Source organism: Natator depressus, chromosome 2 (assembly GCF_965152275.1).
Source record: "Natator depressus isolate rNatDep1 chromosome 2, rNatDep2.hap1, whole genome shotgun sequence".
NCBI classification, from domain to species: Eukaryota; Metazoa; Chordata; order Testudines; family Cheloniidae; genus Natator; species Natator depressus.
This window is the reverse complement of record NC_134235.1, coordinates 45,090,239-45,114,111: the sequence shown is the minus strand read 5'-3', so window position 1 is coordinate 45,114,111 and position 23,873 is coordinate 45,090,239. Positions and strand designations below refer to the sequence as shown.

The window sequence follows — 23,873 nt, the reverse complement described above, 5'->3', positions numbered from 1 at the left end:
GACTTCCCTGCAATCCGCTGATCCCTGACTGCCACATCAGCTTCTGATGTCTGTTGGAGCAATGCCGGGGATCAGCCTGGCATAGGATGGGCCTAGGATCGTGGGAGTACAAAGGCCATCTGTTCATTCCCCTCCCGAGATGCCATAGCTGATGATCAGGGTTGTTGTTTGTAACCTATGTAATGTGAGCTGGGATTCTCTTGGCTAAGAGGTGCTGGTTAAATATGAAACCCCTTCATTTCTTAAAAGCAGATGATCTGTTAGTGGTATTATGCCTGGAAACTTATGTCCCTGAGGAAATAGACTGGACCAAATTCACTGCTTGCATAGTCAATTTGAATTCAGTTCATTCAATTCCACTGAAGTTAGTGGGCATGCTTAGGTCAGCTTAGGTCATCAGTGCTTTGAATTTGCCTTCTATCCCACTTTAACTTGGACTGTAGCTAGACCACATAGCCAGGAAAGAGGAATGTATATTGTTCTTTTCAAATAGGACCCTCATACTTTGAGTGCTAAAGATCTATATTGTTTTATTTTTCTCCGCTGCATGTATTCTCTGCAGCAGTCTGTTTATCAGCACATGAAACAGTTTAGTGCTTCTCAAGTACAGTCGCCATATCTGACCTCTCAGTCCTCATCCTCAAAGGTAATCTGCACAACACCTTCAAAAGATGAGCCTGGGTGCTTAAATTCATAACTTTGCTAGATACTAAAAATCATGGTCTTAATAAAGACACGGGATATATGGTTTATTAGAAAAATCTGTAACCCACTAAATCCCCTTTTTTGTCATGTGACTATGGTAGTGTTAATGGGCCACTTCAGGTTGAATGATCCCATAGAATATGTGTTAACTAATAAAACTAAACAATCTGTTCCACCTTGTATTTAAACTGTGGCAATCTGATTACCTTTCCCAGACCTGAAGAAGATCTCTATGTAGCTTGAAAGCTTGTCTCTTTTACCAACAGAAATTGGTCCAGTAAAAGATATTACCTCACCCACCTTGTCTCTCTAATGTCCTGGGGCCAACACGGCTACAACAACGCTGCAGGCATAGTACAGTACACACATTTTAGGTTATATGGCGGAGAAAACATGGAGGTCTGCAATAATATATTTTTTTAGTTCTGCAATAATCATAGAAATGTAGGGCTAGAAGGGACCTCAAGAGGTCATCTAGTTCAGCCCCCTAAGATGAGACAGAAGCAAGTAAACCTAGATCAGCCCTGACAGGTGTTTGTCCAACCTGTTCTTTAAAAACTCCAGGGATGGGGATTCTACACCGTCCCTTGAAAGCCTGTTCCAGAATTTAACTAACCTTAACATTAGAAGGGTTTTCTTAATCTCTAAATTAACTCTCCCTTGCTGCAGATTAAGCCAATTACTTCTTTTCCTACCTTCAGTGGACAGGAAGAACAGTTGATCACCGTCCTCTTTACAACAGCCATTAACATATTTGAAGACTATTTTCCGGTCCCACCTCAGTCTTCTTTTCTCAAAACTAAACTTGCCCAGTTTTTTAACCTTTCCCCACAGATCTGGTTTTCTAAACCTTTTATCATTTTTGTTGCTCTCCTCTGGAATCTCTCTAATTTGTTCACATCTTTCCTAAAGTGCGAAGCCCAGAACTGGATAAAATACTCCAGTTGAGGCCTCACCAGTGCTGAGTAGAGCAGAACCTGTGTCTCACATCTGACACGCCTGTTAATCATCCCCAAATAATATTAGCCTTTTTCACAACTGCATGACATTGTTGCCTCAGAATCAGTTTGTGATCCACTATAATCCACAGAACCTTTTCAGCACTACAGAGCTAGTATTGCCATGCCAGTTATTCCCCATTTTGTATTTGTGCATTTGAACTTTCCTTCCTAAGTGTAGTACCTTCCACTTCTCTTTATTTAATTTCATCTTACTAATTTCAGACCAACTCTCCAATTTATCAAGATCATTTTTGAATTCTAATCTTGTCCTCCAAAGCACTTGGAAACCCCCCCAGCTCAGTGTAATCTGCAAATTTTATAATCATACTCTCCACTCCATCATCCTCGTCATTAATGAAAATATTTAATGGTATTGGATGCAGGACGGACCCCTGCAGGACCCCATTTGATACATCCTCACAGTTTGATAGCAAACCATTGATAACTGCTCTTTAAGTTTGGTCTTACAACCAGTTGTGCACCCACTTTTTAGTAATTTCATCTAGACAGTATTTCCTTAGTTTGCTTATGAGACTGTCATGTGGCATTGTGTCAGAAGCATGCTGATTTATATCAGGAATATAGACCTAGCTTTGGGTCTGAGGCTTTACCGTGAATTTGCTTACGTCTGCATTCTTGTCCATTGAAATTCCCTCTCTGCTCGCGCTTGTCCCAAGACACATGCCCTGTGTTTTCAAGCTGGAGAATTCCTCCCCAATTTTTTGGACAAGCTGCACAGCAGCAGCATTCTACAGGTTGGCTGATAGAGAATTCCCTTCAGGGCATTGTAACTTTTCCCCAAAACACTGCCATAGTTATGACGCAAAGCTTTCCTTCCCCAGAGAGTTCTGAGTGTCACCTCTTAAAAGGTCTCCTTTCAACTTGCTTGGCATTTAAGCTGTATTTTGTCTAGTGCCTTTCACACAAACTACTTCCAAGTACTTTGCAGAGTTAATAATATAATTAAGGTATAAGAACTTGTGCTGTCAGACGATCTTGTGAACCAGGTGCTGTGTGTCACTGATAAGCAATTTGGAGGCATTCTATAACGCACAGATTCTGGCAATTGGATGTTGTATTTGTTTTACAAATGTAAAGAGTCTTCACTGTTTTATTACTATATTCAGTGCATCATATTGGAGCTACACCATCCACTATTCATTCAGCTCACAAACTAAATGTGGATAATTAAGATTGGATAATCTCAGTGTCATGCCATCTGTTCCTCAAGTTACAGTATCACAGCAGAGTGCTATTTCAGTTTTATCTTTCATGCCACATGGCACTCAACTGTGAATTCTGAGGCCCATAGGGTTCAGGATCGGGTCCCAGATGACATTTTGGTTGGCTCTGCATTGCAGCAGTTGGACACTCAATAGGTAAACAGAAGATAACAGTGGAAAATATTCACATGTAATTTATATAATTAACCAGTGGAAGGCAGCGAACCTGGTATTATAAAAATAGAGTTGAAAATGCATTTCTTTGCCAGCCAGCAAGGCAAGTCTGTCTCAGAGACTCAGGAAATTAGAAACTCATCTATATAGTACTAGCACACTTCTACTGAAAAAATGTCCAAACTAGTGGACTTTACATATCATTATAGTGGTTTAGTATATTGTAATTATCAAAGTGGGATGTTAAAAATGTTTTGACAAAATAGTTTAGAAGTTTTTTAGGATCCTAAGAGCCTCTATGCCAAATCAGCAAAGGGCACACTCAACACACTCTTGTCAGAATATTTAGCCAAACAGTGTCTTGTGAGGTATCATATAAATACAGGTGGCATGCTGGTCATGAATATCATTGTGTGATGTATGTATGGGGTATGTACAAACAGTTATGTGTGTGTGTGCTGGAATTATGTTTGTTTTAGAGGCAGTGGATAAACAAAACTGCTCTCAATAAAGGAATGTGGAGTTACTAGTCTGCCTAGCTTTATTCCAATGAAAATTCATCTACATATAAGGTAAACAAAGTGATTAAGCCAATCAAAGGAGCAATTTGGATGAAGAAGGGGCTTGGTCAACAGTGTGCCCTTGTTGCCAAGAAGGCCAATGGCATTTTGGGATGTATAAGTAGGGGCATTGCCAGCAGATCAAGGGACGTGATCGTTCCCCTCTATTTGACACTGGTGAGGCCTCATCTGGAGTACTGTGTCCAGTTTTGGGCCCCACACTACAAGAAGGATGTGGAAAAATTGGAAAGAGTCCAGCGGAGGGCAAGAAAAATGATTAGGGTACTGGAACACATGAGTTATGAGGAGAGGCTGACGGAACTGGGGATGTTTAGTCTATGGAAGAGAAGAATGAGGGGGGATTTGATAGCTGCTTTCAACTAGCTGAAAGGGGGTTCCAAAGAGGATGGCTCTAGACTGTTCTCAGTGGTAGCAGATGACAGAACAAGGAGTAATGGTCTCAAGTTGCAGTGGGGGAGATTTAGGTTGGATATTAGGAAAAACTTTTTCACTAGGAGGATGGTGAAACACTGGAATGCGTTACCTAGGGAGGTGGTGGAATCTCCTTCCTTAGATATTTTTAAGGTCAGGCTTGACAAAGCCCTGGCTGGGATGATTTAATTGGGGATCAGTCCTGCTTTGAGCAGGGGGTTGGACTAGATGACTTCCTGAGGTCTCTTCCAACCCTGATATTCTATGATTCTATGATTCTATGGTATCTGCACCCCTGCGCAGCAGGGGCAAGGAACTTTGTCTGGGTTTACTTCTCAGAGAATACATTTCAAAGATTTTTCTGGACTATAAAAGGGAAGAAAGAGAACCCCTTAGTTTCCCATCACTTTGGGGACAAAGGAACAGCACCTTCTGATTCTGTGAAAGGTGGATCCTTCTACCTGAAGGACTGGAGTTGTTGACAGCTTGATGTAATTGAGAAACTGTTTTAGGCAAAGATGTAGCTTGCTAGAATTAAGTTTTAGGCAATAGAAAGTGTGATATTTTTGTTTTGTTTGTAACCCTACCTGTCTTTTTCTCTTACTTAGTATCACTTAAATCTCTGCTTTTTATTAATAAACATATTTTAAGTTTTACTAATAACCATCTAAGTACTGATATATTTAAAATAAGGTATGCTTCCCCAGCTGAACCAGCAAGCTAGTCTGAATTCTGTCTCTTTGGAGCCATGGGACTTGGTTAGTTAGACTAGACACTGCAGAATGACACCTCCGGAGAACTGGGGTTCAGTGGATGTTACCTGGAAGGCAAGGTTTAGACTGGAAGAGTCTCAACTGCCTTACTAGTAAGGCAGGCAGACTGGTGTGTCAGGCACAGTTTAATCTCCAGGACTGCTCATTCTTGCTGAGGCAGAGTGGTAACACAGTGGCTTATGGTTCTGGGCTCCCTGAGGACAGCATCACAATTTAAAAAAAATAAGTATTACTCAATATGAAAGAGATATTAAAATAGCATTAACATTCTTGATCTTCATTTAGAAACCTAGGTACAGTGTCTCTTATGATTTTTCATTTAACTCCATGCCATCAGTGAGGCCCTTTCTCAAACTCTTTGATAGTCTAAAGTTTTTTTTAAATGGGTTAATGAGAGAACCCAAGATAAAGATTCAGAGTCAATGGCCAGATTCTTATCTCAGTGACACTAATGCACACCCATTGATTTCAGTGTTGGATAACCAGTTTCCTCCTTATCCTCTTGTGGCAAGATTTCCAGCCATCAATTGCCCTGAAGTAGCTGTCGAAAGGCAGGTAGAGATGCTCCTGACTTGACTAGGTATAACAGGCCATCAGTAACATATGACACAAGAGACAAGTGATTTATTTCCAAATGGGGGAATCCATTCCTGTGCAGAGGTCCAATTCAAGGTCTATGCACTACTTAAGACCACTTAAATCTAATTTTGAGAACTTAAGTAGCTTTTAGCTCAGGCATAGGCCAGGCCCAGGTTTGAGGGAGCACTATGGCCATCTCTGCATTCTCCTTCCTAAGCTGACAAAGCCAAAGATCAGGGATGTCTGATTGTTCTTTTGCTGGCCCTTTGCAAGTGGTTGAATTTTAACCTAATGTGACGCTTCCATTCCTTGTTCTAGTAATGCAAAAGGTACAAAATGATCAATGTGAATGTTAAGTGACTCATGCTAAAATGAGATTGTCTTACCAAAAAACTCCCTTGTTTAAAAATATCAGGCTACACTGATTACTTGATAAGCTCCATGACTTTTGCATCATTTAATAAAATGAGATTGTTTCCTGTTTATGCAATTCCCCGAATTGGTGCTATATCTCCCCAGCAACCAGAGCGTTGCCAGAGACTTAGCTAAACCACTCCCATTATGGTCCAGTCTTACATGGGTGGTGCACTACCCAAAATTGAAAAGTTAAATGAATGTGAATATGACAGCTCAGTAACAACAAAATGTTACTTCAAAGAAGAGGTTGGGGAATACTTCACAAAACTGGCAGCTGCCTTTGTCAGGCATCTGAGAAGATGGCAGCTTCGTTTCTGGCTGTTAATCATTATTTAGTATATTTCATATTTTAAAAAACAGTTTCTGAGTGATTTGGACTTATATGGATTGGATCTAGTGTCTAGCACAGACTTTCCATCATACTACAGTTTTTTTTTAAAGCCTAGTACTGTGAGTTAGTGGCTCTCAGCCTTTCCAGACTACTGCACCCCTTTCAGGAGTCTGATTTTGTAAGCAAGTAGTTTTTAAGTGAGGTGAAACATGGGGGTAGGCAAGACAAATCAGACATGAAAATAGAAGTATTACTGAAAAGTTGCTTACTTTCTCATTTTTAGCATATAATTATAAAATAAATCATTTGGAGATTAAATATTGCACTTACATTTCAGTGAATAGTATATAGAGCAGTATAAACAAGTCATTGTCTGTAAGAAATTTTAGTTTGAACTGACTTTGGTAGTGCTTTTTATGTAGCCTGTTGTAAAACCAGGCAAATATCTAGGTGAGTTGATGTACCCCCGGAAGACCTGTGTGTAACCCCAGGGGTACGCGTACCCCCGGGTGAGAACTACAGCCTTAGGTAATTTAAAATCAGTGAGGCACAAGGCTACTGATTGCTTAAGTGGGTGTGCAATGTTTTGTAATAGCATTTTATGGGAATGTTGCATGAAGAGTACTCCAATAAATGGCTTGACAAGGGTAGGAAAAGGTCAAGGAAATGGTTCGTATTCCAGCCCCATAGTCTGAGGGTCTGGTAGACTCTCACATTTCAGCTTTGTAAAACAAACAAACCTGTGCGGCAGCTACTTGTGCTTCAAGGCATTTTATTAAAGGTTATAACTAGAAATGGGCAGGAACTGGAACAGCCGATGAGACACCTGCTCCCATCTGCACCTGGTGATAGTTGGATCCGGATTTGAACTTTGCAAGCTGAGTTGCAACCTGTTGTGTCCTTTGCTCTTTACAGAACAAACCTAATAGGCACAGTGGGGTTCAAATAACCGTGTTTAATAATCATATACAACACGCAAGGCCTAGCTATATATGCACACTGATGCTCTGGCATGGATCTGGTGGCTTCAGAAACACAGAAGGCAGGGAGGCCTCCTGGAGGACTCACAAACGATTTAAAGGAATACTACCTAATTCCTGGATGCTACATTGCCCTGTGTAGAATATACAGCTTACAAGCCTACCAGACAGCTACGAAAGAGGGATCTTGAATAAGACCACAAAGTGGCCTGGTCTTTCTAGAAAATGGATCCTTTTAAAAGTGTACAGCATCATCAGTTCTAGTGAATAGTTATTAGAGACCAACTGAAATTGTTTCTGGAAAAGTGATGCTCTCATCTCCACTGTGGAGATTGCCTTACTCATTTATTAAGCCCCCTAGAAAAGGGTTGGCCGGCAGGCTCCCAAGCTGTACCACTTTGAACTTGGGTTGATTTGAAAAAAATCATTGGTAGTAAAAACGGTGGGCCAGATCTTAGGCTGGGGTAAATCAGCCCATTACTGATTCACAGCAACTGAGATTTGACTGTATGTGAAATATGAAGTGTCACAGCAAAGAAAACCCCACAGTTGGCCTGTGCCAGCCAATTCAGGCTCACAGGGCTGGGGTTGCGGGGCTGTTTCAGTGCTGTGTAGACTTCTGGGCTAAGGCTGGCACCCAAACTCTGGGTCCCTCCCACCTTTCAGTTGTCGTGAAGATGTACGTTCTAAGTTCATGCCAGGGCCATTTTGGCATTTAGCTGGCCCAGGTTCAGGGGATCAGAAAATTATTTAGAAACACTTTCTCATCCCACCTCTCAAAGTTTGAGCCCTGTAAATATGTGTATCAGATTAAACATTTCTTGCTGTTACACCCCAGTTCTATTCAGGTTTGATCTCTCTAGATAGTTTTAAGTTTGTCTAACAGACTCCTATCATTAAGTGCCAAATAACACTGACAGCAGTTTAGATAATCTACAGTATTGAAGAAAGCTAATCAATACTTGCATCATTCTGTGAGAGCTTTATGAAGCTCTGCAGATAGTGTGAAAGTCGATGTCTAAGTGTGAAGCCACTGCTGCACTTAAAGTAGTGCCCCTCAACTTAAATGTATTAATTTTAGAACGACTTTTTTTCTTTTCCTGCCCTTTGCTGTGAAGCACATCACAGACTCTCAGCTGCCTTTGAAAGGCCATTAGAACTTGACAAGATGCATCAGGGTGTATAATAGGCCAGTCCTCACATAATGAAAACTAGAGATATTATACATTAAAAACAATTATTTTAAACCCAGACAAGGTTGATGGTAAAGGAGAAGCAATTTACATTGGTATCAGAGCTGAGATCCCCATATTGTACTGACAGCAAACCAGGAGCATGACATTGAACCCACAGAATCTCAAAAAAGAACGTGGGAAAAGCTGACTTGGGGTAATATTTTCAAAAGCTCCTATGTGATTTAGGAGCCTAACTTCCATTTTCAAAGGTGGTGTAAGCTCTTAGGAGTCAAGTCTCATTGGAAATCAATTTAGGTGTCTAGTTACCTTTGAGGAATAGGGCCTTGGGCACTTTTGAAAATGGGTTTTGGCTCTTAAGTCATACATGCACTTCTTAAAATATAATCACAAGTGTTTAAATAAGGTGAAAATAATAGGCCTTATCTTCCATCTCTGTGTTTTGCAGTGATATTCTGGATAATTTAATAATTTGAGGAATAGAATTTGAGAATGAAGTTGTGTTGTAACTTGAGCTCCAGCAAGGAAGATATCTTCCAACAAGAAGCAGTTGCGGAATTTTGACATAAACCTATCACATGAAAGTTTCAAGGTTTATTGTTGGTCTCCTTATTCTTAATTTTCAAAGGAGTAATGCATTGTCTTTTATAATGACATCACTATGTGTTTTTAAACTAAGGGCATGGCTACACTTGCAGATGTAGCTTTGAGTTAAACCAGCCTTCATAGAGCACAATAAAGAAAGGGCTGCAGTCTGCCCGCACTGACAGCTTCAAGCGCACTGGCGTGGTCACATTTGCAGCACTTGCAGAGGCATTGGGCACGGTGTATTATGGGCAGCTATCCCAGCATGCAAGTGACTGCAACATGCTTTTCAAATGGGCGGCATGGAGTGTGACAGGGAGTGTGTTGTGTGTATGTGGGGGGAGAGAGAGTGGGTTTTGGGGGGCTGAAAGCATGTCAGCATGTTGTCTTGTAAGTTCAGACAGCAGCAGACCCCCTCTTCTCCCCCCCCCCCCACAACATTCCACATTAACGGTTGCTTTGTTTCAGAGCAGATGAGCATGCCAGCTGACAGAAACGGAGCATTGAAAGGACATATGCGCATTTCTGCAGCAATTCAAAAACCATGACGAGAGTGGCCACTTGACTTAAGGGGATTATGGGAAGTTTCTGGAGGCTAATCAGAGCGCAGTAATGCAACACCCCGTCCACACTGATGCCCGGGCGTTGTACCCGAGGCGCAGCAAACATTATTCCACTCGCCGAGGTGGAGTACCAGGAGCGCTTTAGCCGTGGAGTCAGAGCGCTCTATGTGCCTTGCCAGTGTAGATGGGTAGTGAGCTAGGGCGCCCGGGGCTGCTTTAATGGGCTTTAACTCGCAAGTGTAGCCAAGCCCTAATTCTCCACTTGTTGCTCAGGCTGCAATTTCCTCTTGCAATTGACTGTGACCATATTACGTCTCAGTTTAGTCCAGCACCTGCAGTTCTGCTAACTCTCAGGGGCAACATGACAGGGTTTACGGGTGGCCAGCCAGCCTGCATAAAGCAACATATTTATTTAGAACAAAAGCAACAGAGAACCTGTATCTTGAAAACAAAAGCTGCTACTCTTATATGCATGCCAGTCTGACCAAGTGTCATGCACCTTCCACATGGACACCCTGATAGGTTTCAAAGTCCTTCAAACCTTTCCAGCAGGGCCTGTCACTCTTGGTTATAGTTTCATGTCAGGTTTTGGATCCAGTGAGAGTGACCCCTCCTCTGTATCCCTGGTCAGTTAATACTATTCTCAGTTCTTTGTCTGTTGTGCCTCTTGAACCGGGTCAAAACCAGTATATGCAATCCCTTTTAGGGGGTGGCGATAATGCAGATGCGTTGACCTAGCAAGAGATTCGCATTAATTACTCCCCTGATGATGTTAGTTCCTAATGGTTTATTCATGCTTAGTGACTTCCCCTTGGTCACTGCATTGGTTGTCTCGTTTGAAGAATTGTTTGCAATATTGTTGTAGTTGCACTGGTCCCAGTACACAAGAGAGACAATATCTTTTGATATTACCTCTCCTGTCTTGTTTCAAGAAAGAAGTTAACCCCTTCACTCCCAGTGGTTAACCATACAAGAAGGGAAACTGAGTCACACACACAGGTGCCGGCTTCCTCCTGGCCCCAAGGGTGCTCAATCCCTGCTCTGCCCTAGGCCCCACCTCCATCTGACCCCTTTCCCCAAGCTGCCACCCCCGCCCGCCTCTTCCTGCACTCACCCCTACCCCACCTCTTCTCCCAAGCCCTTGCCCTGCCTCTGCTCCACCCCCACCCTGTCTCTTCCTGCCCAGTTCTGCCCCCTCCCCTGTGCGCGCCCCATCCCCGCTCCTCCCCCTCCTCCCTGGCACCTCCTGAACACCGCAGAACAGCTGATCGTGGTGGGTGGTAGGCACTGGGAGGGAGGGGGAGGAGTTGATCGGCGGGGCCACTGGCGGATGGGAGACGGCTGCTGGTGGGTGCTAAGCACCCACTAATTTTTTTCTGTGGGTGTTCAAGGTTCTGGAGCACCCACAGAGTCAGCGCCTCTGGTCACACACATTCCTTCATAAAAATTAATCAGAAGTTTCCCAGTACTACACATATGGTAGAAGTAGGTTTGTATGCCAGTCTGACAGAGAGATGATAATTGTTTGTCATTTCTTACAGCTGTACCGAAGGGAGACTATGCAGCAGAAGAATCAAAGAATTTCTTCTTCCACTTCCAACAAGGGTTCAAGTTGCAGAAACAGCTGACTCTCGGCATCCTCTAGGAAGTGCAGGTCTTGAAATCTCTCAGGAAGAACTTACTGTGCTCTGCTCCTGTGTATGTGTGATGGCCAAGACTGAGGTTTGAACAAGCAGCTTCTAGAGCTGAAAGCACAAGACTGAAGAGTGCACTAGGCTTTCTAGCTGGGCCTCATGGAGTTTAAGGCCAGAAGGGATCATCATGCTCATCTAGTCTGACCTCCTGCACATTGCAGGCCACAGAACCTTACCCAGCCACTCCTGTAACAGACCCCTAACCTCATTATCACCTCACATCCTTTATGGATCAGGCACAGAGAAAGCTGCATAATATAGTTATACATGCTCCAGGGAGAAAGCAGCAGGGGGCAGCTCAGTCAGTAGCAGTCTCCAGGTATATGGATTGTTGGTGATAATTATGGTATGTGTTACGATGAATAGCTTCCCAGTGGTGAAGGGGGGGCGAGGTATAGTATGAGTGTGTATAGGAATGTAGAGAATGCTACTTTCAGGAAGCGCTTGATGAGGGAGCACTGTAGATGTGGAAGAAGGAATAAAGCGTGAATGTTGTCGCTTCTTGGCTCTCTCTCTCTCTTTTTATGCATGAACACTGAATAGGCTGTGAAAGGCATTTAGAAGACTTCCTCTATCTCACTGTCATCCTTCTCATCATCTTTTTAATTGACTTCACTAAATAATATATGCAGGCACACACGCACCCCCTATGTTACTATATTCGGTAAAAAATAAAACAGTAGGAAGATGACAAGCTAGGACTAATGTCATAGGTGTTTGATGGGAATAAGGGAGGAATGATCTTTAAAAAGGCCACATTAGCACTTTCTTTTGTCTCATAATCTCTGTGGTTGTGTTGCACACAGCCGGCCACCAATGGTTTCTAAGGTGGTTTGAGTGGCCACTAGAGCTGGTCAAAATATTTGTCACAAATAGTTTTGCTTTTTCTGTTTGAAGTCTTCCTATGAATTTTGTGAAAAATGTGTACTTAAGAAGGAGGAGCAGCTGGTTATGTTGGTGGTGCCCATTCCCAGGCTACATAGGAGAAGGAAAGAGCACAGAGATATAGCATATTACAAGAATTATGTAGTTAGGCCTTACAACACTCATAAGAATGGCCATACCGGGTCAGACCAATGGTCCACCTAACCTGAAATCCTGAATTCTGACAGTGACCAGTGCCAGATGCCTCAGAGGGAATGAACAGAACTGAGTGATCCCCTCTCGTCCACTCCCAACTTCCGGCAATCAGAGGCTAGGGAGTCTCTGCACATGTGGCTGCATCCCTGGCTATTAGCTCATGTTCCTATGAAGAAGGCAAATATCATTATCCCCATTTTACAGATGAGAAAACTGAAGCCTAGATAGGTTAAGTGACTATCTTAAGTCATTAGAGAACCAGTGTTAGCAGCCAGGTCTCCTTCCTCCCATTCTTATGCATACTCCACTGGAACACAGTGCACCCATTCCTACTGACCCAAGAAGCTCACTTAATGTCTCCATGCCTCAGTGTTTCTGCCTGGAAAATGGGGATAATGATATGTGCAGTGGGGCTTGGACCCTTCCAAATACCAGCATGAGCATTGTAGCTGAACATGAGGGGCGAGTTCATCTCACTCTACCTAATGCAAAGGGCAAGCTGGCAGATGGTGCAAGGCACTGAAGCTTAGCATAGAGTCGTCTGGGACAAAGTTAGGGGATCTGGCAAGCAGGAAGAGTTCTGTTTGCAGATCAGAGAGACAGGCATATTGCAACAGAGGGAAAACCTGAGGTATGAACAGATAGATTTGAATGATGGTAACCCTGTGCAGGGCAGTGAGAGGAAAGATGCCCTGTATTGAAATCTCTATCAGAGCATGTAGAGGCTGATCTCCAGCTGGTGTAAATTGTTGTAGCTCCCCTAATTTTCACCAGCTGTGGCACTGAATTTGCATCTTTAAAACTCACAGCCTTGGAATCTCCTCTCTCTTTTCCTCTTTTTCTTAGTGTTCGTGACATTGGTTATAACCCCTCACACAATGTTGCTAGGTAACAAAAATCTAGGTTCCTGATACAGTCAGTTTACTAAATATACACTAAAATGAAAGGTAAAATGTTGACACTGGGCCAAATTCACTCCTGCTGTAAGTAAGCACAAGGCATTTAGCTGAAGTCAACGGACTTGTGCCCCTTGATACAAGGGCTGAATTTGGCCCACTATATGATGTTGTTTCTTTATCTTTGGTACAATGTTCCTATCTTATATGTATCGCTTGTCACTCAGGTATCAGCCTGTGCATGGCCTGCTATTTTTATTGTCACACAAAACATTGTGGTAAACAAAGTGGAATGTCCTTTCAAATGAATGGAACCTCCAGCTGTACAAGATCAATACATGGCTGCTTTGACGTGGGCCATTTTAGGAAGAATCCCCGCAATTGCACTAGTAATAATAAAACTTAGCTCTTATATAGGAGGTCAATATCACGATCCCATTTTACAGATGAGGAAACTGAGGCACAGGGAGAGAAATTAGCTGCCCAAGCTCACCCAGCAGAAGAAGTGGGACTTGAACACAGGTCCCTTGCGTGCCTAGCCAGGGGCCCTAGCTAGTAGGCTAGCCTATTTCCATGTCTTACTAACCCCATGCATTCCCTCAGAATTAGCAATAGTGGGAGCATAAGTGTGGACTAGCTATCAGTGTTTTCAACACCTTTCCTCCTTCTAAGGCACACCAAATGCATCTGTGGATTCAGCTTGCCCTCACCTTTATTTTTTTCCAGTTGCGGGCATCTAAGCATTTAACCTATTTAACCCAGTCTGTCTCTCTACAGATTCCATAATACAGTGCTGCCTCAGTTTACAGTTGGGAGATCTTAGCTCCCGGTTATATAGCCTTGAAATACAAATTGTGTGTGTGTGGGGGGGGGGAATGGGGTAGCAAAAACTGAACAGACGTCCAGCATCCCTATAGTCTATGAAGGTAAAATTCTTTGCAGATGAAGTGGAAGAGATGGTATTTTATTATCCTTCCGTCAATGACAATGACTTATCTACCAAACTAAAAGAGTCACACCTGTAACCATAAAAAAGAACAAAGCTGCCTGTGCACAGAGTTATTTTAACAGGACTGTCTTTATAACAAACCTGCACAGCAAAGTGAGAGAGGAGAAACAGAAAGAAAGTCCCAAATTGCTTCATTGTAATTAAAGGGACTTTCATTCACTTCAACTAAGATACACTCCATTTATTGTGACATTTCCCTCAAATTATAGTGATGATTGGCTGCATAAGTAAATTCAGCATTTCTCATGTACCTGGTCAGCAGTAAGGGCTGTACCTTCCCAGCCTTCGCTCCAATGCAAAGGAATCACAAGGAGGAGAAAAGAATTGGGACTGCTGCCCCAGCAGAGGTGTAAAATAAAGAGGGGCTACCAGGTTTTCCACAGCCCCCGGGAATGAGGATGGGTCCCCCTGGCACCCCCCACAGTCCTAGCGCGTGAGGAGGGAACCCACCCTGATTCCTCCTTTCAATCACATCTCCACCTGGGACCTGTGTTCTATGAAGCATCTTGTGAATGCTAATGACCAAAAAAAGATGGGCCCTTCAGGAGCCCACCACAGGTGCAGAGGGTGAAGCTGAGAGTATCCGTGCTTCCTACATGTTGCACCTTGCATGACTGTGCATAGTATAACTGCAGCTCTCAGCCATGTGGGGAACATTGGCAATTACCATCTTCACTCCTCGTGGCTGCAGAGGGGAGGACTTCAGCTGTCTGCATCTTCTCGCCCCAGCTACTATGGGGAGCCTGTGGAGGGACTGATGAGGAGGCCCTACAACTTCTCCAGAAGCTGTGCAGGTGAGGAGGAGTGAAGAGCAGTGAAACGCTGCTTATGCTGATGGCCTGTACAACTCCTGACTGCTTTGTGATCCTTTGGAATTCAGGAGACTACAACAAATGCGAGTTGTTGTTGTGATGTATCGGACTATTCAACTACTTATATTTACCCTGCTTAATATACCCAGTTACTTATCCTCTGGTTCTCCATCTGAAGACCTACCAGAATGGCACAGTGCCAGGAGGAAGCTTATCTGTACAGGAGATGGAGCTTCCTCAGGGGCCAGTCCAAATCTGGGGAATTCACGGACCACTGCAAATCCTCACCTGTTTCTGCTCCGGGTGCAAGGGGCACGCGTTTGACCTGCCCCCTCGAAATAAAAGCACACAGCACTTCATAACAGCAACAACATCCATATACAGTTTTCCCTCCTGTCTGGGAGAGAAATGGAGACCTGATGGACAGGGGCCAGCCAAGTTGCTTAATTCCTCTGTGGACAGTGCTCCAATAACATGATTACAGGCATAGCATAAGAACCTAGATGCCAGTAGAATAGAACACAATCAGCTGCCATGAAGGCTATTGCAGAGAACTAGCGTGAACGATACCGCAGTGAAAAATAAACCACAAGGAGTGAAATTCTCCACAAACACGTTAAAGACACAGGCTGAAAAATATTCATTATTTTCTTACATCAGGAGCTTTTAGTGGATGATGAAAAGGTCTAGACAGTCTAGTCTAGCTCATGATTACATGCTCCAGATATAGGGTTTTCAATGCCAAAGTTTAGACTTAGAAAAAATATTTAAACACACACCAATCAACACTTTTACTGTGTTCCACACAGACATTCTTCTTGCTTCCTCGTGTTTAAGGTGTACTTCCATTTAGGAGACAGACTCAACAATTCTCATTGGAATCGCTCCCTTTAAGAAACCTCATTTATCTCCCTCTCTCATTGAATAATGTATTTGCAGTTACCATGGAAATACTTTCTTCTCTCAAATGGTAGAATTCCAGGTTTGCAATCTTGTTATTGTCAATGCAATGGCTATTCCCCCTTTGTTAATGTCCCTGACAGTTGAAGCCATAGTGTCTGTAGCAGAAAACACAGTACTATTTTTTTTTTTCCTTTTCAGTGATTTTTTTCTTTCAGGGCCATCAGAGAGATTTGGTTCATTAAAGGCTTAGCTCTTATACAGTTGAATATTGCATGGGAGCGTGAGGAGATTTCCTCCCCCACACCCTGCATGGCCCACTCAAGGATCAGGCAGAATTACAGACTCTGAACTCCCCAGAGGTAGGGCCATGACTCTGCTCCACCTCTGCACTGGATCAAGGAGCACACAGAGGAATAAGCTGCACCCCACAAGGGGTGTAGGAACAGGATGCAGAGCAAAATGCCTCTTGCTGCTCCCACGGGGCAGGCTGATTTTACCTCACCCCCAGTACAGGGTTATGCTTAAATGCCACATTCTAGTCCTAAATCTTGAATGGTGACAGGGACTCCAATACAAAAGACATGATGGGATTGACACTGCTTTGTTCAATTCACAGTGTTGTTGTGGTAACTTCAAGGGCACCATTCAAATATGTACTGTACTTGCAAAACTTGGAAAAGCTGCTGATGTTTATACAGGTTATAAATTGCAACAGAATATGCAAAAGTTCTATTTTAATGATCCCCTAAGGAGAACGATGGGCCTGGCTATGTTCAATACATCTCTGACCGATAATAATGCTCAAACAGTAAACAATTCTATGATGGCCCTGGAGGGTTCTCTGATCATCTTTGATCCTTGAGTATCTCATTCAGTGACTCCTGAACGTTCTCTCCTGGCTAATACACCATTCTTGGGTCACCCTGGCATACAGTGTTTGATGGGTTGGATCACGGAAACCCCCTTGGGACTACCACCTGATGTGCTGAGACTACCTCTGAACCTGTTTTCCCTGCCAGCTTGGGACTCCAGTGCCCTGCCTGGTTGTGCCAGACACGCTAGCCGACTACAAACACAGACCCAGGTCTGAACCACGTCCCCCCAAAGCTGCAGGCTTAACTGAAAACAGCTTAAGTGCTCCTGTCTCTAGCACCCAGATACTCAACTCCCAAAGGGGTCCAAACCCCAAATAAATCTGTTTTACCCCCCCACCCCCAGTATTAATACATACTCTGGGTTAATTAATAAGTAAAAAGTGATTTTATTAAATACAAAAAAATAGGATTTAAGTGGTTCCAAGTAATAACAGACAGAACAAAGTGAATTACCAAGCAATAAAACACACAAGTCTAAGCCTAAAACAGAAAGGAAGTGATTACAGATGAAATCTCACATTCAGAGATGTTCCAGTAAGCTTCTTTTACAGACTAGCCTCCATCTAGTCTGGGTCCAGCAATCACTCATACCCCTGTGGTTACTGTCCTTTGTTCCAGGTATCCTTTGGGGGTGGAGAGGCTATCTCTTGAGCCAGCTGAAGACAAAATGGAGGGGTCTCTCAGGGCTTTATATAGTTTCTCTCTTGTGGGTGGAAACCCCCTCCATCCCCCTGTGTAGAATCCCCTCTACAAGATGGAGGTTTGGAGTCACCTGGGCAAGTCACATGTCCATGCATGGCTTAGCTGTCTACAGGAACGTTCCCAGGAAAGATCAGATGTGGACTGGCATCTCTTAAAATTCATTGTTAGCGTAAGTGTTTCTTGATTGGGCACTTACTGAGAATAGTCTTTTCTCAAGAAGCTGAGTACATAGTCAATATTCATAACTTTGAATACTTTTGAATACAAAAATGATACATGCATGTGTAAGTGTTTCTTGATTGGGCACATGCATGTGCATGTGTAAGTGTTGGGCACATGCATTGTAAGATTGGGCACATGCATGTGTAAGTGTTTCTTGATTGGGCACTTACTGAGAATAGTCTTTTCTCAAGAAGCTGAGTACATAGTCAATATTCATAACTTTGAATACTTTTGAATACAAAAATGATACATGCATGTAAATAGGATGAATGTATTCAGTAGATCATAACCTTTACAGAGATATATTACATGGCATATCTAGCATAAAACATATTCCAGTCATGTCATATTTACACTCATAAGCATATTTCTATAAAGCATTATGGGGTGCAATGTCACACAGTGTAACAGTGATGATCATTCAGTTATGAACCTGATCAATATTGGTACAGAAAGAACTGAAGTCCTATGCTGGATCTGTGGGGGGCCTTAAGAAAGTTGGCTTCTCTGCTATCATGGAATATCCATTAACAAAACAGGCTTTGGTGATAAACAGTTTTGATTAGTGGTAGCAGGCTAAGATCCTAATGGAAATGTCCATGTTACGCAGAATGAGATTAAGAATACAGGAAGAGAAGTCAAGATAACAGGAAACAAGAAAAGGAGATGGAAAAAGACAAGGTTCAAGTAGATCACATTGGGGCAGGGCTTTAGCAGCTAGATTGCGACTGTCATGGGTTTGATCACAGAAACCCGCTGGGAGCTGCCACCTGATGTGCCACGACTACTTCTGCTCCTCCTTTCCTGTCCTGCCAGCTTAGGATTCCAGCACCCTGCCTGGTTTGAGCCAGACCCACTAGCCTGCTGCAAACCCAGACCCAGGTCTGAACCACGTCCCCTAACAACTGTAGGCTTAACTGAAAGCAACTTACAGAAGTGTTCCCGTCTTTAACACTCAGATGCCCAACTCCCAATGGGGTCCAAACCCCAAATAAATCCATTTTACCCTGCATAACGTTTATACAGGATAAACTCATAAATTGTTCGCCCTCTATAACACTGATAAAGAGAGATGCACAGCTGTTTGCCCTCCCCCCCCCCCAAGTATTACTACATACTCTGGGTTAATTAATAAGTAAAAAGTGATTTTATTAAATACAGAAAGTAGGATTTAAGTGGTTCCAAGTACTAACAGACAGAACAAAGTGAATTACCAAGCAAAATAAAATAAAACCCGCAAATCTATGCTAATACAGTAAGAAGGTGAATACAGATAAAATCTCACCCTTAGAGATGTTTCAATAAGTTTCTTTCACAGACTGAATGCCTTCCTAGTCTGAGCACAATCCTTTCCCCTGGTACAGCTCTTATTCCAGCTCATGTGGTAGCTAGGGGATTTCTCATGATGGCTGCCCCGCCCCTTGTTCTGTTCCACCCACTTATATATCTTTTGCGAAAGGCAGGAATCCTTTGTCCCTTTGGGTTCCCACCCCTCCTTCTCAGTGGAAAGGCACCAGGTTTAAGATGGATTCCAGTTCAGGTGACATGATCACATGCCCTGTGAGACCCCAAGCCTTCATTCCTCCCAGCCTGACTCACAGGAAGGCCTGCCTGCAAACAGAGCCATCCACAGTCAATCGTCCTGGTTGATGGGAGCTATCAAGATTCCAAACCACCATTAATGGCCGCCCAAGATTCCAAACCACTATTAAATTTTGCATAACTACAGTAGGCCCTCAGAGTTATATTTCATATTTCTAGTTTCAGATACAAGAGTGATACATTTATATAAATAGGATGACCACACTCAGTAGATTATAAGCTTTGTAATGATACCTTACAAGAGACCTTTTGCATGAAGCATATATTAGTTACATTATATTCACACTCATACTTTTATAAAATACTTCTATAAAATCATATAGAGTGTGTCACAGTGATGTAGACTGTTATTAATTACACGAGTATCTTCAATAAGAAAGAGAATAAAAGAAAATCTGGCCAAACCATATTTCTTATTGTATACATATTTACTCTTGTCAAGATTACTTCAGTGTAAAAGCCTTCCTCCTTTAATGGATTACTTAATTTTTTCTGTCTACTCTCAGAGGCCCTATTGTATTTCAGTTTTGCTACTGGATTTGCATCATTAAGAACACTTTTAATGACCACATATTTTTATAATTGGTAAAAGTCCTTTGTCCTGAAGGTCATAAGAGAACAAATTCAATTAACTTGTTTTGTTACGTCAAATGCTAGAAGATCTGAGGAGGAGGCTCCAGCCCTTCATGTGATGATGGTCCAAATGAATATTCAGTTTTAGAAACCAAAGGATTTATTGGAACCCTGCAAACAACAACTGCAGCACACACAAGCAAGACGAAAAACTTTGTACAATCCATCTCCCCAATCAGATACAGCAATGTTACATCAAAGCAAGACAACTTACCATTAAGACAAAGATACAGCACCACCTATCGATGGAGGTGCTGTCTAGAGTAATCATTACATTATCAGAAGGCCACTGTCTCACTCTCTTCAAAAGCCAGCCATGAGTGTGCTGGAGAGTTATCAACTGAGCTGAAGTCAATGGCTCATCAAACTCCTGATTCTCAGCAGTCAACCCCTGAGGCTTTCTCTGTCTTGAGCCTGATATCAGCCTGCATCAGCTGTTCTGAGCCTAATCTAGGGAAGAAAGCTCTTCGCCATTCCTTCTGTCAATCCTTAACAGTTTAACCACGATCTCGCCCTGGTGGACCAGTTTGAATTGAATGAGGGCAGGAAAGATCTCTAGGTCTGTCTGCCCACTGACCCTACTGCTAAGAACGAACCTACCACAGATTATCATAAGGTTTCCTCAGGCAAGAAAGAAGTCATGCTAGGAAACTGGAACTTCACCCCTTTATTGACTGTGTGCAGTCAGGTGTCTAGGAGAGAGACCTCTGCCTTGGGAGTGTGTCTGAGCTGAAGTTAGACTTTGCATATGGGCTAAAGAGAAGATTTAAACAGGAATAACTTACAGTTTTGCAGGTTTGGAGAGGAAAAAAGCAAATAGCTGTGCCTTTTTGATTAGCCAATAATATCAGTGACATGGAATTAGCCCTTATACATTGCTTCATGTCTTTAAAGCTACGTGCAAACATTAACTTACCTAATCCTCACAGTACCCCTGTGAGGTAGGTAAGTATTACAGCCTCATTTTTACAGAGGAGGAAACTGAAACAGAGAGAGGTTAAGTGGTTTGATTTATGAGCTATGACTAGAACTCAGGGGTCCTAGCTTCCACACCTGTGCCTACTAATCCATATTATACAGTGTGTTAAGTGTGAGTAAACCTATTCCCTTTCACTCCTTGGGGGTTTCCTCAGGCCTGCATCTTTCTGTGAAATCATCCTAGTTTTTGTTGCCCTCCCCCATTCCTTCTGGAGCTGATCATAGGTGGGGCTGTTGTTTTGTCACAGATTCCATGATTCCCTATTTTTTCTTTTTTGTGTGACCCCACAACTTCCTCCCATTGTCACAATGCCTTGCAGGGGGGAGAAGAGACCAGCCACTCCTACTTACGTTGCCCTCCACCCTGCATACTGAGATGAAGAATCCACCACTCTTGCTCTCTGCGCCCAGTGAGAGGGAAAGGACTTTCTGCACCTCTCTGTGTTATGGTGTAAACATAACAAAGTTAGCTAAAAGCGTAAAGAGTCTTGCTGGAAGGTTGCAACATAACTACTTTATTTCTTAGAATTTAAAGTGATAACACACGAGAACCTTAAAACAGAGAGAGACAAAGGCTGCTCCCTAAAACAGAGGCACAACTTGCCCTGCCTTACTTTAGGCTGCCTGTCTGCTAATTGACCACTGCTAAACCCACATTACACACTTCCCAACAGAGCCCTCCCACCTGTACACAGGATCAGACAAAAACCCAGAGAATATAAAGTGACAGATCACAATTTTAACAAATTTTTCCAATACTCCACACAGAGCTGCATCACAAGAAGAAGAGTCTCTCCTTTTTTTTTTTTTTTTTTTTGGCCTTACAAAGAGGATGAAAAGACAGATCCCCTGTGATCACTCTTGGCCCCTGTGGTCTGAAACAGGTGGCAAACAAACAAACAAAAAATCACAGCTGAGTCACCAACCCATAATTTCATCACAATTTGCAATGTGTCATCCATGATTACTTGAAATTTTTTTTTGACAAAACAACAGTGCTAATCAGGGTTCATCTGGTGAATAACAAATTAGTACCTCCATTTGACTTTCATAGGCAGGTTTTTGAGGCTACTTAAGGTGCTGGTACTTATTTATTGTTTAATCTTGGTTTTGTTTGCAAATGTACTGAAAGGTGATATTTTTATTTAGACCACAATAATCCTCAAGCATTTAATTAAAAAAAAGCAGTCCAGTCTGGTCCTGTCTGTGAATGTGTTTGTGTCGTCAATCTCCTGGGCTTGTTCTCCTGCACAATGCAGTCATGTGGAGATTTGCAGCTTGGTCAGATGGGGAAGGGGTGTCTTTTGCTGTTGCACTGACATATATTTGTAGGTGTTGTACCCATCTTCTCAACTTTCTGACACATTTTGTTCAAAGCTCAGTTGCTGGATGAAGTGCATCCATCTTTAGTCAAAATCCTTCCTTTCCTCTCTGGCACAATGAAAGGAATGACAGAGGCACAAATATTCAGTGTTAAAACACTGTTCCTGGGGAGGGACAAGTAACTCATTGACCAAGGCCTGGCCTTAATAAAGAGCGCAGGGATGACTGGTGAGCTTGACTGGATCTCTGCAGCAGGGAAGCAGACTGGACTGGCTGTGTCACTGCTTGTTTTTAATAAACAATACTTATTTAAGAGTCTTTTATTATGCAGCCTCAAGTGTCTAGTGGAGCAACACATAGCAGTGCACTGTATGCTGATTGGTTGCCATCCTGGAGAGAGTGAAGTTGTGCTGTGTGTATCATTAGAAGGGCCTGTAGCACTGACTATAATAAAGGTTGCCTAACACTTCTCATTATAAGACCCTGTTTTAAATTGCTTATAACTATGCCAAACTTTAACCACTTGGGCTGAAATTTTTCATGATGGTTGCCTACCTCTGGCTGATTTTTTTTTAAGTGGTTTAGTCATTTCTGAGATGAGTCTAGGGAGAAATATATAATTTTGCCTATGTTAAAAAAATCTTACAGCTGTTTCATTGAGAAGCTCTAGCACTCCATATGCCAGAGCAGGGATATCAAATTTGGCAGATGGAGTTGCTTTGTTGTCAGCAATGTGTCATTTGCTATTCCTGTGAAAAGCTATCTTAAGTTACAAGCCTTTGAAAACTCTCCATAGAGACTTGTTAAAGTTTGGTAGCTAAATTCTTCTAGCATTCCGTCTGGACTGAGCGTGCTCCATCCTGGGCTGCAGGGGCAGAGCATAACTTTCCCTGCAATTGCTGCTCCTGGCAGCCACAGGCTGCTGTAGTGCTGGGCACTGAAACTGAGAACAGGGAGACTGTGTCTCTCTTGAGTTCTCAGTGCTCCCTCTGCTGTCACCCAAGGCTGTCTGACTCAAATGCAGAGGGGTGACGAATGGGGAAGAGGGTTGCAGGAGCCAGAGGTTTGGAAGGAGAAGAGAAGGAAGGGGGCGGGGAGGAAAAGGTGGTGATGGGAGGGGTAGACATTCCCAGTGTAGTGTAGACAGTAGCAGTGCAGACATTCCCACTCAAGCTGGAGGCAGGGCTCTGAAATCCAGCGAGGGGGGGAGGGTCGCAGAGCCCAGGCTCCAGCCCAAGTAGGAACGTCTATACTACTGTTTTTAGCCCAGCAGCATGATCTTGACTCAGTTAACCCGTGCTCTGAGACTTTCTGGTGCAGGATTTTTTTTTTTTTTTTTTTTTTTTTGCAGTGTAGACATATCCTTAGGGAGCAGGGTTCCTTGGTTCCTTTCCTAGGCACCCAGCTCCCTCAGGCTTCTTTGAAAAGCCCAGTCATAGTTTATAAAGTGCTTTAGAATCCTTAGAGATGAAAGCATCTCAAGAGCCCCAATTCTGACCCCCTTACCTTGATTAGTTCCTTAGTCACAGACACAACGGTCCCCTATAACATACAGCATTATTTGTATAGGACTACTTTCCTGAGTTAGGTACTAGTTCATGTAAGGAGGGCAGATGGGACTCAGCAAA

The 23,873-nt window shown here is 42.9% G+C and overlaps 1 long non-coding RNA gene across 1 annotated transcript in view; it reads left to right on the top strand.

The window, feature by feature from the left end:
* LOC141982245 (uncharacterized) overlaps nt 1-11,678 on the top strand; it is a 94,117-nt gene extending 82,439 nt beyond the window's left edge. The window contains exon 5 of the long non-coding RNA XR_012637994.1: nt 11,058-11,678. This is a non-coding gene — a long non-coding RNA (uncharacterized LOC141982245). The remainder of the gene's footprint in view (nt 1-11,057) is intronic.
* Nucleotides 11,679-23,873: the final 12,195 nt, after the last annotated feature.